General features: G+C 42.1%; 1 long non-coding RNA gene across 2 annotated transcripts; it reads right to left on the bottom strand.

Annotated features, from left to right (window-relative positions):
• Positions 1-556: 556 nt before the first annotated feature.
• LOC130150735 (uncharacterized) lies at positions 557-11,797 on the bottom strand. Of its 2 annotated transcripts, XR_008822347.1 has the most exons (4): positions 4,706-11,797; positions 2,442-3,808; positions 1,737-1,814; positions 557-980 (listed from the first exon to the last, which is right to left on the bottom strand). It is a non-coding gene; the product is annotated as an uncharacterized LOC130150735 (long non-coding RNA). The 2 variants fall into 2 exon arrangements; XR_008822346.1 differs by having other exon boundaries at positions 2,442-11,797.
• Between the last annotated feature and the right edge of the window lie 389 nt (positions 11,798-12,186).

Raw genomic sequence — 12,186 nt, 5'->3', positions numbered from 1 at the left:
TCTAATAAGTAAATAAGAAGGCACATGCTTGCAAACATCTCTCTGTCACTGCAAACAAATCCTACTTGCAGAAGGTCAGCTCCCCCTCATGCCTAAACATGGTACCTTTCTCTGTAGCAGTGTAGGACTCTGCTCATCAACCTGACCAGCTTTCTTATGTCAGCACCAGGTGTCTCCCTGGGGATCCTGGGTGGTGAAGTTAGGCAGAGAACTTCACCCAGGAGTAAGTCACCTAAATACCTTTTAAGGATCTATTCTTAAAGAACTACATCACACTTGGCTGCAGGCAAAGGAATTACACTTGAAACCTTGATTTCAGAGAAAACTAAGACATTTTCATGTAAATCAGCATATAATTGTTCCAACAGATATTGTATTTGGGGAACAAAAGTGACAGGCATACGTGAGCAGCTGTCACACACTCTTATGTTCAACCCCCCTTCCCCATGCCCTTTCCCCAAAGACTTCACTAACCACTATGCACTGTCAGAGCTGTCTGAAAATACATCTCCTGAATATAACAAGCAGACATATGACAAATCAGCCTCAGTGGAGGTTATTTTCTTTGTTGCTGCTTTTATTTGTGAAAATTCTCAGCTTTTAAACTCTGTACAGACTTTGTGACCTGGAGGCAGAGGAGAGATGGTAATGGAGTAGGTCAGCTCTTCTGTTTGTTGCTTTTAAGGAAAAGTTCTAGTGCTTATTGAACGGATGAATTCTGGTTGCCTATGGATTTTCATCTTGTGGTTGATTGCAAACTCTGATTAAAGCTTCTCCCAGGGAAGGGGCACTTACAAGAGCCCTCTCCAGGGTGGGTCCTCTAATATATGAGCTCACACTTCAGCCTTTCCTTCAGTCAGGGCACTTCAACAGTCTCCAGTCTGTCTGGCTGGCTATTTCCACAGGATTTATAAGAATATAATTATCTTCTGGTTCATTTAATTCATCTTTCATTCATCCAACAAATTCAAAAGTTATTGCTGGCAAACAGAAAAGCACAGCGTGATTATATGAGACTGGGCTAAAAACCACCACAGGCCTTCCCTCCTTCCCTCTCTCTCATGCACTCGTGCACACACACACGCGCGCACACACACAAAGAAGGAACAAAATGTGTAAAAATGCTGTAACATACACAAGGAAAGAAATTAAACCTAACAGGGCAGGCACTCCCCCACCTGTACGCTCACCCCTGAACTGCAATGATTTCTGAAGATTTCCTACCAACCTGCAGGCTGGTGGGAATTGCTTCTGCTGCTGCTTCCCACCCGGTGACTGCCTCCCTGCTGTCCCTGAGTGAGGGAAGCATCTCCACTGCAAACAAGACATCCACTACAACCATGGCTGGGGCAAGCTCAGCTGCCACCAACAGCAGCCAGCCCTTAAGGCCAGACCCGCAAAGCTGAAGGATCTTCCTATCAGGAAAAATAACACTGTGACCTGGGAAAAGATAAAGAGGACCCCAGAAAGATTCACTTTACCTTCCCTTGTTTCTTACTGGTCCGCGTCATCGTAGCTTTGTGCGAAGCCAGAAATGGAATTCATCTTTTTAAACTAAATGTCTTCATTTCTCACCATAAAAACAGGTCAAGCACAAATCTAAAAGATGTTCCTTCAACACATTTTCTGCCATAAATCTAGCTGGTGTTCCACTGTTTGTTGCTGCAGTGTCTACTAATCTATTCAATCTCTTTATCACAAGGAATTTTGTTACAGTCCCATTAGTAATTACTCACAAGTTTTAGAGTGCTGTCTCCATCCAGTGGTGAAACGTTAAAATGCTGTTTTCCTGCAGTTTCAGTTTTTCAGACTTTCTGCAAAGCATCAAATTCATTAAGTCCTGATTTTAAATTGCACAATTAGTAACTGGATAACTACATTGAAACACCCTATATGAGACCTAAAAACGCCCATTCCATCTGTAACAAATATGTGGTATTTTTAATTTAAAAATCTCCTCAGAAAATGCTGTGTGTTTTAATTCTTATCCCCCTTCACTCTTCATCTTTCCCTTTGAAAGCTGATACTCTTCTGCCGATGTAACTGTGTCTGGAGACACGAAAGCAGAGTCTCACCCACCTCCCTCTCCCTTTCCTCCTCCAGTTTAATCCAGCTGCATCAATAACCTCCTCTTTGCTAATGTAAGAGAAGAGCGCTTCTGGCACTTCACATTTTTCAGACCTGGCAGCAGCAGAATGCCACTACAGAGAGTGTGGGGTTAGACAAAGTAATGCGGCTTCACCAGCAAAGGCTCAGTAATTAGTTAAGCTCCTGGTTCATTACCTTTCTTATGCGGTGTTGATTTTAGCCACCATGGACAGAAAAGAACAAAATGCAGGCAGAGTTGGCTATCAGTACCCGAAGGCATGCCAGATTTATTCCTCACTGTAGCAGTGCTTTCAGAGTCTTTCAGAGACAGGATGCCCTAGCTTGACTCTTACCTTGCCCTCCAGGAATATGTTCTTGTTTCCCCTTCTCTGTTTTTGGCGTGGCCTCAGCAATCATTTGTTCCCAGGTTCTCCTCACAAAGAAGAGAAAAAATGATGTCATCTCAGTAGGGCAAGGTGTGAAAGGTTAATTCAGATGATAAATGGTCTGTGCCAGGCTCTCAGCAATGTTACATTGACCTGCTTTTTGTTTTGTTTTGTTTTCCCTAATTGCTTTCAAGTATGCCAAGGTCTGGCTGATCTCCAGAAATCAGGAGCAGAAAAACAGGACAACCCCATTTCTAACCCACCTCCTTGGACTACACTCAAGGCAGCGCTGGCACAGTTCAGGCTGGGGGTCTTTATATTCTGAGCGTGCTGCTGAAGCCTGTGCAGATGCACTGTATGTTCTCTCTGTGTGTGAAGCTGCAGTGAGGGATTGGGAAGAAATCAATTTTTTCAGTGTTACCTTTCAGCATTTTAAATCCATGTATGGTCCATTCTCTTTTGAAAGTATTGCAGCTCTGAAGTTGATAAAAAAGAGTTGGCAGTAAAGCTGTGCCTGAGATGTTTGAAGAGTTTGCTGCTGAATGCTCTGTTGCTAATTCCATCGGCTGCCAGGCCATACCCTTGATTCCATAAAGTTTTGAAGTTAGTCTTGCCAGGAAGTTCAGGAGTGTTTGGACCAGCTCCTTGTTTTGGATCGCTTCCTAGGTTACAACCTTAGCAAACAATTCAATGCATTCAAATGGTCCTTCTAAACCAAACAGGCCTGGCAAGCTACCAGGAGCACACAAAGTTATGTGTGAAAATACACTGAGAATCTAGGTTTAATCTCTCATTAGTCCGGAGTGCAAATCCGGAAGTACTGAGGATAATTCTCCTTTCATTGTTGAAGTGCTAAGGAAAGCTATTAATTTTTATAGAAGGAAATTACCTCCCTTAGGAAAAGCATTAGTTTATAATAAAACTACGAATTAAACAATCTGTCTTTTCATCTCACACAGAATTATTTAAAAGAGATAATTCAGATTTTCTCCAAGTCTCTGAGACTTTTTCCTATCTCTTCCTAGCCAGCTCTACACCCACATACACCACCTACCATGCTCAGGCTCCATTGTCAAGGAAAGCATTCAGGCTGGACTTGGCTGGTTTTGCTGGCTCTTTGAAGAAGATGCTGAAGGACATCTTCATACCTTAAACAGCCAGATGAGGGCACCTGAGAGCGGTCTCCTCTGCTAAGGAGACGTTCTGCAAGTCCAGCAACTTGGTCCCAGTGCTAAGGGACCAAACCTGCCCTGAGACAGGGCCTCCTGCCCCCACTGCTGTTTAGGTGGATCCCACATGAACTGTGCTGCCTCAAAAGCATGCTTCTTTTTCCACTAAAAGACAATCAGAAAGGAGACAAAATTACTATCCTTACCATTCAAAGACAGAAGTATGGTGCCAAGGAGGTGGTTTAACTATTAATCTGAGAGCTACCAGCAAGTGCAGGCAGAACACAGGCTCCTTCCTTCCTGGACAGTTTGTATTCAGTGGGGATGTGATGTCAGGCTGTAGCCCCTCCTCATCTCATTTACTGCTACCCTCATCTCCATTTTACATCTTCTTTAACCGATATATTTTCCTAAAACCTTGCTGTTAAGAGGTACTTGTAATCACCTACCTGTCTTTCCAGACAATTACAGTGTTACAAAGATACACACTCCTGTTGAGGAGACAGGAACTGACTATGATATTCAGCTAATTTATCAGTTCCCAGCCTTGCTCCCTGTGACTCACAAATTTTCTGGCCCCATCAGCCTGCAATGACCTGAGAGTTCTCCACCATACTTTACATGGAAGTAACTCCGACCAATTTACAATGCCCCTGAGAAAAGGCCCTGAACTGCCCAAACTCTCATATAAGTCATTCATTGCATTTAAATCCTCTGGCACATGGAATTGAATAATCATGTACCCCTTGCCCAAGGAAAGAAAAACTAGATCATAGCAGTCTTTTCATGAAAAGCTTCCACTGTCTGTTAAACTAAACCAAGTCAAGGCAGCCACCACTCATTTCTTCGCTGTGACTGAAGAGTTTCTGAACACCCACCCCTATGACCAACCTTGCAGGGCTTTTCTTAAATCCTACCAGTCTTGTTCTGAGTAACCAGAAGAACTGGCAGTGACCACAAACAACTGGATCCTTGCCTAGTTTGTTTCTCAGTCATCTCTCTTGCTCAATCACACAAATAGCTCCAGGCTCAAGGACAAGTAGAGTTGAAAAGGTTACTTACCTACACCCAGCACGCAGAGACTGTTTACTCAAACTCTTTCCAGCCACCTTCCTAATCCCTACTAGGGAACCCCTCCAAGAGCCAGTGTTGATTATTTTCCTCCCATAGTCCACATGATGACAGGTTGAGTCTTTTTAAAAGGCGGTAAAGAGCAAGCAATAGCAATGCCAAATGAACTTCCAAAGAGTCTCTTCCTTAGAGCCAAGAATCTCTCCCTTGGAGCTGACTGCATATCTAAAGCAAAGTTTGCTGTCTGTTTTCCAGGTCTTTACTGTGTCACTGTGCTGTTCTGTCTGAGTAAAAACATTCTAAGCCCTTCCAGTATATCATTAGCTACAGGGCTGGTAAACATTGACTCCCCTTCTGTGCCTAGAGGATTAACTTCTTACAACTGCAGCTTGTGATAAATAACTGAACCTTGAGGGGGGGAAAAAAATCTATTGTCAGAAATCCTTCCTGACACAGCATTATTGCACTGGGAGCTGGGATTTCTCCACCTCTGTTCCACCATTCTTAGGTTAGGACATATCTGTGACTCTGGGAACTCAGTTCACTCTTGCTTTGCTGCTCTCAAAACAAACACTAATTCTGGATGGCAAGGAGGACAGGACACCCTTTGATATGACTGTGCTCCCCGTATCTCACAGCTATGTATGGCTGTATCTGTGCTTACAGTTCGGTGTCACAGAGGTACAGACTCGGGAGAGCACACTGTTGCACAGTAACAGCAGCACAAGATACTCTGAGTGTGTATCCATGTTTGTGTATGAGTTCGTGTAAGAGCAAGAAAAAAAGAGGGGACGATCTCAGGTGTCCCTGAGCAATCAGTCCCCAGTCTTTATAAAACTAACCAAGTAGAAGAGAAGATCATTTACAAAAGTAGATCGGAACCCAAGGTATCTTTTCTGAGAAGCATTTTTATCCATGTGTTTGGCTTTTCAGGGAGAATACAATATGCATGTAATTCTAAGAGATACACACGGTAAAGACTTCTGAAAATATCTTACTACTTACTAACTGAGGAAGCTGCAGTCCATCCTAACTGCTGGCCTCTCCAAACTAGCTGAACTTGTTCTACGTAAGTAATAGTCCACTGACCAAACCTTCTCCATGACAGTCTGACTTCACAAGCTAGGACCTGGGTGTCAAATCGGCGCATGATATGTAACAAATCTCTGTTCTGGATTTTCTATACTCCTGCATATATATTTTCATAGCAAACTGTAAAAAAAAGATGTGGAATGCAAATAAGACTCAATTTCTTATACTGTTCCTTTAAATATATCTGCCTTTCTTTTCTCTTGATCTAATTACTTAATTCTCTCTTTAATTCTGATCTGTATAATTCAGATTGTATCACTTCCAGTTATCCATTTATTTTACAATCTAGCTCTCAGAAGAGCAGGCACAGTAGTCTAGCTTGTAAGAAATTACTAACATGGGTGAACAAGAGAACAACTGAAGTTCTTTGTTCTAATAAAGAACATTAACAACATTAATGAATAACACTAAGCATGCAGTCAGAATTTGTCCTGAAAAACCACAGTACAGAAAAAATCAGGAGTAACAGGAGACAGAACTGTATCTGCACAGAGAACATTACACCGAGCTGAGCAGGAATGCACCAGCAAGACCACACTTGCTAGAAGACATACCAACCAGCTAGAGGGCGATCACAAAAAGCAACAGAATGATTAACAAACTTAAATATAGTATGGGATTGTAAGAGTCTTAAAACATCAGAATGTCTGCACTATCTCAAATCTAGTACTCTTGTCTCCAACCGTTCCAGTACATGAACACCTAGGAAGATTAGCACAGGGTAAGCACATCTGGTGGTTTTCCCTTCTGCTCCCCCCACAGCTCCAAATATTTTCTGCTCAGGGAATTCCTGAGCTTGAAGAGATTTATCTGTTTATTAAACCCCAACAGAAAACTCTTCCAAGATTTGTTCCGTTTCACCTTGAATCTGTCTCATAGTCTTGTCAGCACCCTATTTTTTTGCACATTCTATAAGTCTACCATCTCTTGCATGACAAACTGCTTATTTTCCTGGAACTGAATGGTCCTTGTAGCCCAAAAGACAGTGAACAGTCAACCCCTACCCATTATCTCATTACTACTGACGACTGCAGGTGTCTGCATACCCCCTGCCACTTCTCAAGGCTGAAGAATGCTAATCTGCTCTAGTGAATCCTCCTGTGCAAACCCTTCCATCTCATTATCCTTGCTGTCATTTTCCAAATCCCTTCCAGTTCTAATACGGTATCTTGAAAGTAAGGGGGTCAGAGCTGCCCACAGTAGTCAAGGGACAGGTAAACCATGGATTTATAAGGTGGCGTAACAATGTTCTCTTTGTTGTTTACTCCTTCCTAAAATGTGGTTTGCTTTGGTTATTGCCCCTAAGCACAGAGCTGATGTTTTCCTGGACCTGTTCCCTACAGCTACAAGGTCTTGTCAATGGTAACGGTCACATCTAGGCCTAATATTTTTCATTTTACCCCTTGACCATCACTTCACATTCATCTGCTTTGAATTCCATTTGCCACTAATTGTTCAATCATCCAAGCTGCTCAAAAGTTTCTCAAAAACACTCATAAGTAGTGAAGCATCAGAATTACTTGCCATATAATAAATACAAGATAAATCTGACGCAGTATCACTAATGTTTTGCTTCAGTGTGTTACGAAAGCCACACTTGAGAACCCTGCACAGGAAAATACCTCAAATAATTTTTCCACAATTGTATCTGCCTTAAATGGCAAATCTTGTTCTTTTCTTCTTTCAAGTTTTTAGTATTGGTTTATGTCCACTTCCACTTCATACAGCTCTACAGCTCAGTTGAGCAACTATGAAGGTTTTGTTCCCTAGGACAGCACTATTCCACAGGAAGTTACAATAGTCACTGATACTGCTAATTTACTTCTACAAGAAATAATTGTGAAGATATCACTCTTATAGCTGTTCTTTCATATTTTTACTGCAACAAAATTTTGAGGACTATTTTTTTCCCCTTTTACAACAGTTCTTTGTAACGGTTCCGGCAAGAAGAAACATAATGTCTACAGAAAGAACAGCATGTCAATTGATTTCTGAAAACAAAAACAAACAAAAAAAACCAAACCAAAACAACCATCTTTCTGAGGCAAAATAATCTCCCAGGCAGCATTTTGGGTACATGTTTGCTTGCTGTTTTTTGAGATTTGAAATGGAGTAAAACCTTCAAGCATGTTCAGAGGAAACAAGTCTCTATTTCTAAAATATGTTAGGTGATGAATACATTTTCTGAGCCTAATTTGTATATTTATTTGCCTTGAAAAGAATTGTATGGCTTACAAAAACGCACTAAAGGATGGCTTGTTGTTTATTTCATAGAGTACGTTTCTGTGGTCCTTAGGCTTTATGGACAGCAAATAAACAGATTTATGATATTGTTACAATAGACTGTGGTTCTCATGAGGTGTGACAGCTGTTATTTTATAGTACTTAAGTCAGTGTGAAGTGACAGTCAGCCACCTACTGGAAATGGCACATACAGGCATAAATGATGTATATCCACATGATTCCTGCAGCATGTAAATGCAATAATGCAGCCATATTCCCTCTCTCAAATGCACTCCCCTTGGCACATCACGACCAATTACTGGGCAGCTGTGATGCTCTGTGCCAAACAGCCCACTCTCCACACCTACTCGTTATTTATGGCACAATCCACCCTTTTTCAAACATATCGTCTTGTTGAATTTGCATTTTTTTCATCAGCATCCTTTTTAATCCACAGATGTGAAAATAACCACGTTTATCTTCTTCATTAAAGATTCATATGTGAAAAAATACACTACTATCAACATAAAACAGAGGTAGTTCCTGATCCACCTTCATCACAACAGAAGAAAGATGTTTTGATAGAAGTTCTGCATACACAGAACATGTTTTGTAACAGCCAAAACCATTACCTGATGCAGCATGTTAATTTGACACTGATTCAGGAGGCAGGAATTGACCGAGTCAAAATAACTTCATTATAAGGGTACAATATCAGAAGCCAAGAAACCTGGCCTCTCTTCATGGCTCTATCTCAGATTATTTATGTAACCATGGGTAAATCAGGTCAGGGTTCAAACACATCTAATAAGTTACTGTGGGCCTAAGCAGCAATAACTCACAGTTAACTACTTGCATTCTCATAGCCAGTGAAGGACACGTAAGTTGATCCAAATACCTTGGACGTGGGCAGACATAAAACAGGACTTAGAAAAAGTTAATAAAACTCAGCTGACAAGGGGATAACTTCACGAAGTGCCATATGTTGCTTTTGTCAGGTGCCCATAAGCTGAAATAAATCCTTGTTTTTAAGCAAGTGTAAAACTACCTGTGAAGGTCTAAGTGCTCCAGCCACCTCCTTCCAGCATCTCTTACAGATCCTTGGTTATTTATCATGTGTTAAAAGTTGTTTCCATCAACACAGAAGAAATCTTGTAAGAGAAAACAGTTAGCCTGCTCAAGTTAGTAGTCTACAGGCTCACCAAAGTAGGTGTTTTTGTTTTGGTTTGGAGCAAGGTTGGAGATTTGTTTTTATTTTTAACCTTCAAGGTTATCATGCAACAGGCTGATCAAAAGTAAATTCACTCTGCCAGGTCAATTTTTTTTTTTTTTAAAACATTTGTACGTTAAATTTATATCAGCAGATTTTCAGTAAGATCTCATCTGTCAGCACCTGTCCCGCTTTATGTGAGATTGGTTATCATTTGTCCTCCCACAGACAGAATAAAAGGAGAAAACCAGTACAAAACTCCATGCTGTGTACTTCGCTAACTTAACAGGATATGGAGAAAGACAGGCTGGAGGAAATTAGATTGCTGAAAAGGATTTTACCATTTGAAAAAAAGTCGTTGGGTTGCAAAATGTTTTTTGTATGCACAGACTAAAATGAACTGACAGAGACTTGCAAAGCAAGTAGAAGTATAATAACTATAGTCATTGCCAAATGGGAAAACTAGAAGGACTGGAACAGAGTATCATCAAAAGGAGAAAAAACACAGGTGGAGAGGGGTATAAGAAGAGGAGACAATGTGTTTCTTGATTTTAATAACACTTCTACCAACAAGCCACAAGCTCTGCATTCAGCTCCTAGCAGAAGCAAGCTATGCTCCACCTACACAGGTACTTATTTCACTTATTTGTACACAAGTGATAACATCTGCATGCTGATCTCGGCAACACATGGAGCACTCCATCTGCCCCGCCTCCCCACCTGTCTCCAAGTCTGAGCGACCAAGAGGTAGCAGAACCATCAACCCCAGCATGGGTTAGCTGCTTGACAGGCCAAAGACCCCTATTAAAACAACTTTCATGTCACCAATGTACATGTTAAATCACAAAGCCTGAATCAAAATCATTGTTCGTATTCATTAAGGAATTTGGGCAGAACAGAGAGTAATTTTCTTCCTCAGCTGGAGCTCTGCATGCTCAGCATTACCATCGTGGCATTTCAGTGGGTTCCCCTATTCAGCCAGGTGGAGTCTGGTGAACACTGCCCCATGACAGCCATTTCAGCTCTGCTTTATAATTTGAGTTCTCTGAAGTGCCTATTGTTGCACGGCAGAAGAGAAAGGTATGTTACTCCTGCCCTGTGGGCATAATACACAAATTTTCATTAGATCACTACCCAAAATCCTGCACATTCAAGGCTAAAAAGATCTTGTAAGTGCCAGGTGCTAAAGTGAAGTGGATTAAAGTCAAGTGGGACCCTTCAGACAAGGCTCACTTCATCTTTCCTATTTCACATTTAGCATATTCACTTCCATGCCAGCAGGAGATGAAGGCAGTATCATCAACAGCTAACCATCTAAAATGTCTTCTCTCACATCTAGATAAAATTCTAGTAACACAGGGTCTAACAAGAGGGTTCAACTTAAAACTGGAAACTAGTTTCAGAAGACAGCAACACAAGTATAGCACCAGGGTCAGCTGATGTGGACTACTCAACATACTGTGCTTCTAGAGCAGGTTGACCCCATCCACACTGAAGAGTAGATGTTCTGGACTCTGAAACAACACCCTTACCTCCACACCCAGATCAGGCTGTGGACACCATCCTGCAGCTCATCTATATTACAGTACATCTGCAGCATCCCTGAAGTTACTCCAGGACTCACAGCTACATGTACTGTCTGCCCCACAGTTCATGTTATTAAAACCAACTTCCATTTCGCATCACAGGAGATCCATGTTTTGGAAACCAAGCTACAGGACGAGTGCTTATATCACCTAGATCTTCCACAATTCCTGATCTTTCTTTGGAGCCAAGCCAATTCCCCACCACCACCACACACTCCCTAGTCAGGCAGCCATACCTGGAGAACAGAGGGCCACATAAATACTTCATCTAGGTCCTGAAACAGGAACAATTATTTTCATCCTGACTACTTCCTGGAGAAGCCCCCGGGTAGAGGTTGCCATCCTCATGCAGTGAGGAGTGCTGTGAGGCATAAGGAGCTGGGTGAACCGTAACACCAAAGCAATCATTGCAAACATTATTTCATCCAGTTCCTCTGCATCCAGCCCGTAACTGTCTCTGCTTGTGCTCCTGGCTCCCAGATGTATGCTAGCCACAATTCTTCACCGTAGGACTTGGGACATTACAGCCCCACAAGATGTTCATGAAATGAGCTACTGACAGAGGTCCTCTCTACCTTAACTCAGACAGTACTGGTTTACTGATTTCCTCATTCCCCTCTGTCCACTCTGGTTTCCTTGTCAAAGTACCCCATGCAATCAAAAAAAACCTCAACACAAGATGATCCATTTCCCCAAACATTCATCAGCTCAGTCTCACTTGCACCTGCAAGTCAAAAGAGCCCGGGGCAGTATTTGCAAAGCCCAAGCATCAGACCCACACAACAGCAACACCCTATGCATCCTCAGTGGAGTAGATAGCTCTGAGGTCAGGCTTGCACTCCCACAGCTGCCAGACACTGGCACCACTGATCGAGGTTACTGCCAGCACCCCTGCCTGTGGCTGGAGAACGGGTGTCAGGCTGAGCAAAGATGGGTCAGGCACCTCATGGATACCTTTAAGAACTTCATCAGTTATTGCCACCCTTGAGAAACACACAACTCTCAACTGACTCACAACACAAGTCAAAAGAAATAAATAAAAGCCCTCCCCCCCCAAAAAAAAAAGTGAATATATATATACATAAAAATTGATACCAGGCGTACATTCATTCCTTGGACTGTCCTAGAACAACTGCTTGGAAAACATGTCCCACCATCTCCAGCTAGTGTCTCAAAGCCTTCACAGAACACTGCAGTCATCCCTACCAACTGGAACTCCTCTGTAGCACCTTTTGGTGCAACTGCAACTACAGCAGGAATGACATAAGCAGTAACGTTCGTTTCAGTGTTACCATTGTTCTTAAATTAAATGCTATTGAATCTAACGCCACTGCTCCGTAGGTAACATGCCCCACGTAAAA

Source organism: Falco biarmicus, chromosome 5 (genome assembly GCF_023638135.1).
Source record: "Falco biarmicus isolate bFalBia1 chromosome 5, bFalBia1.pri, whole genome shotgun sequence".
NCBI lineage: Eukaryota > Metazoa > Chordata > Aves > Falconiformes > Falconidae > Falco > Falco biarmicus.
Note: the sequence above shows the minus strand (reverse complement) of the source record. Positions and strands in the feature narration are given on the sequence as shown.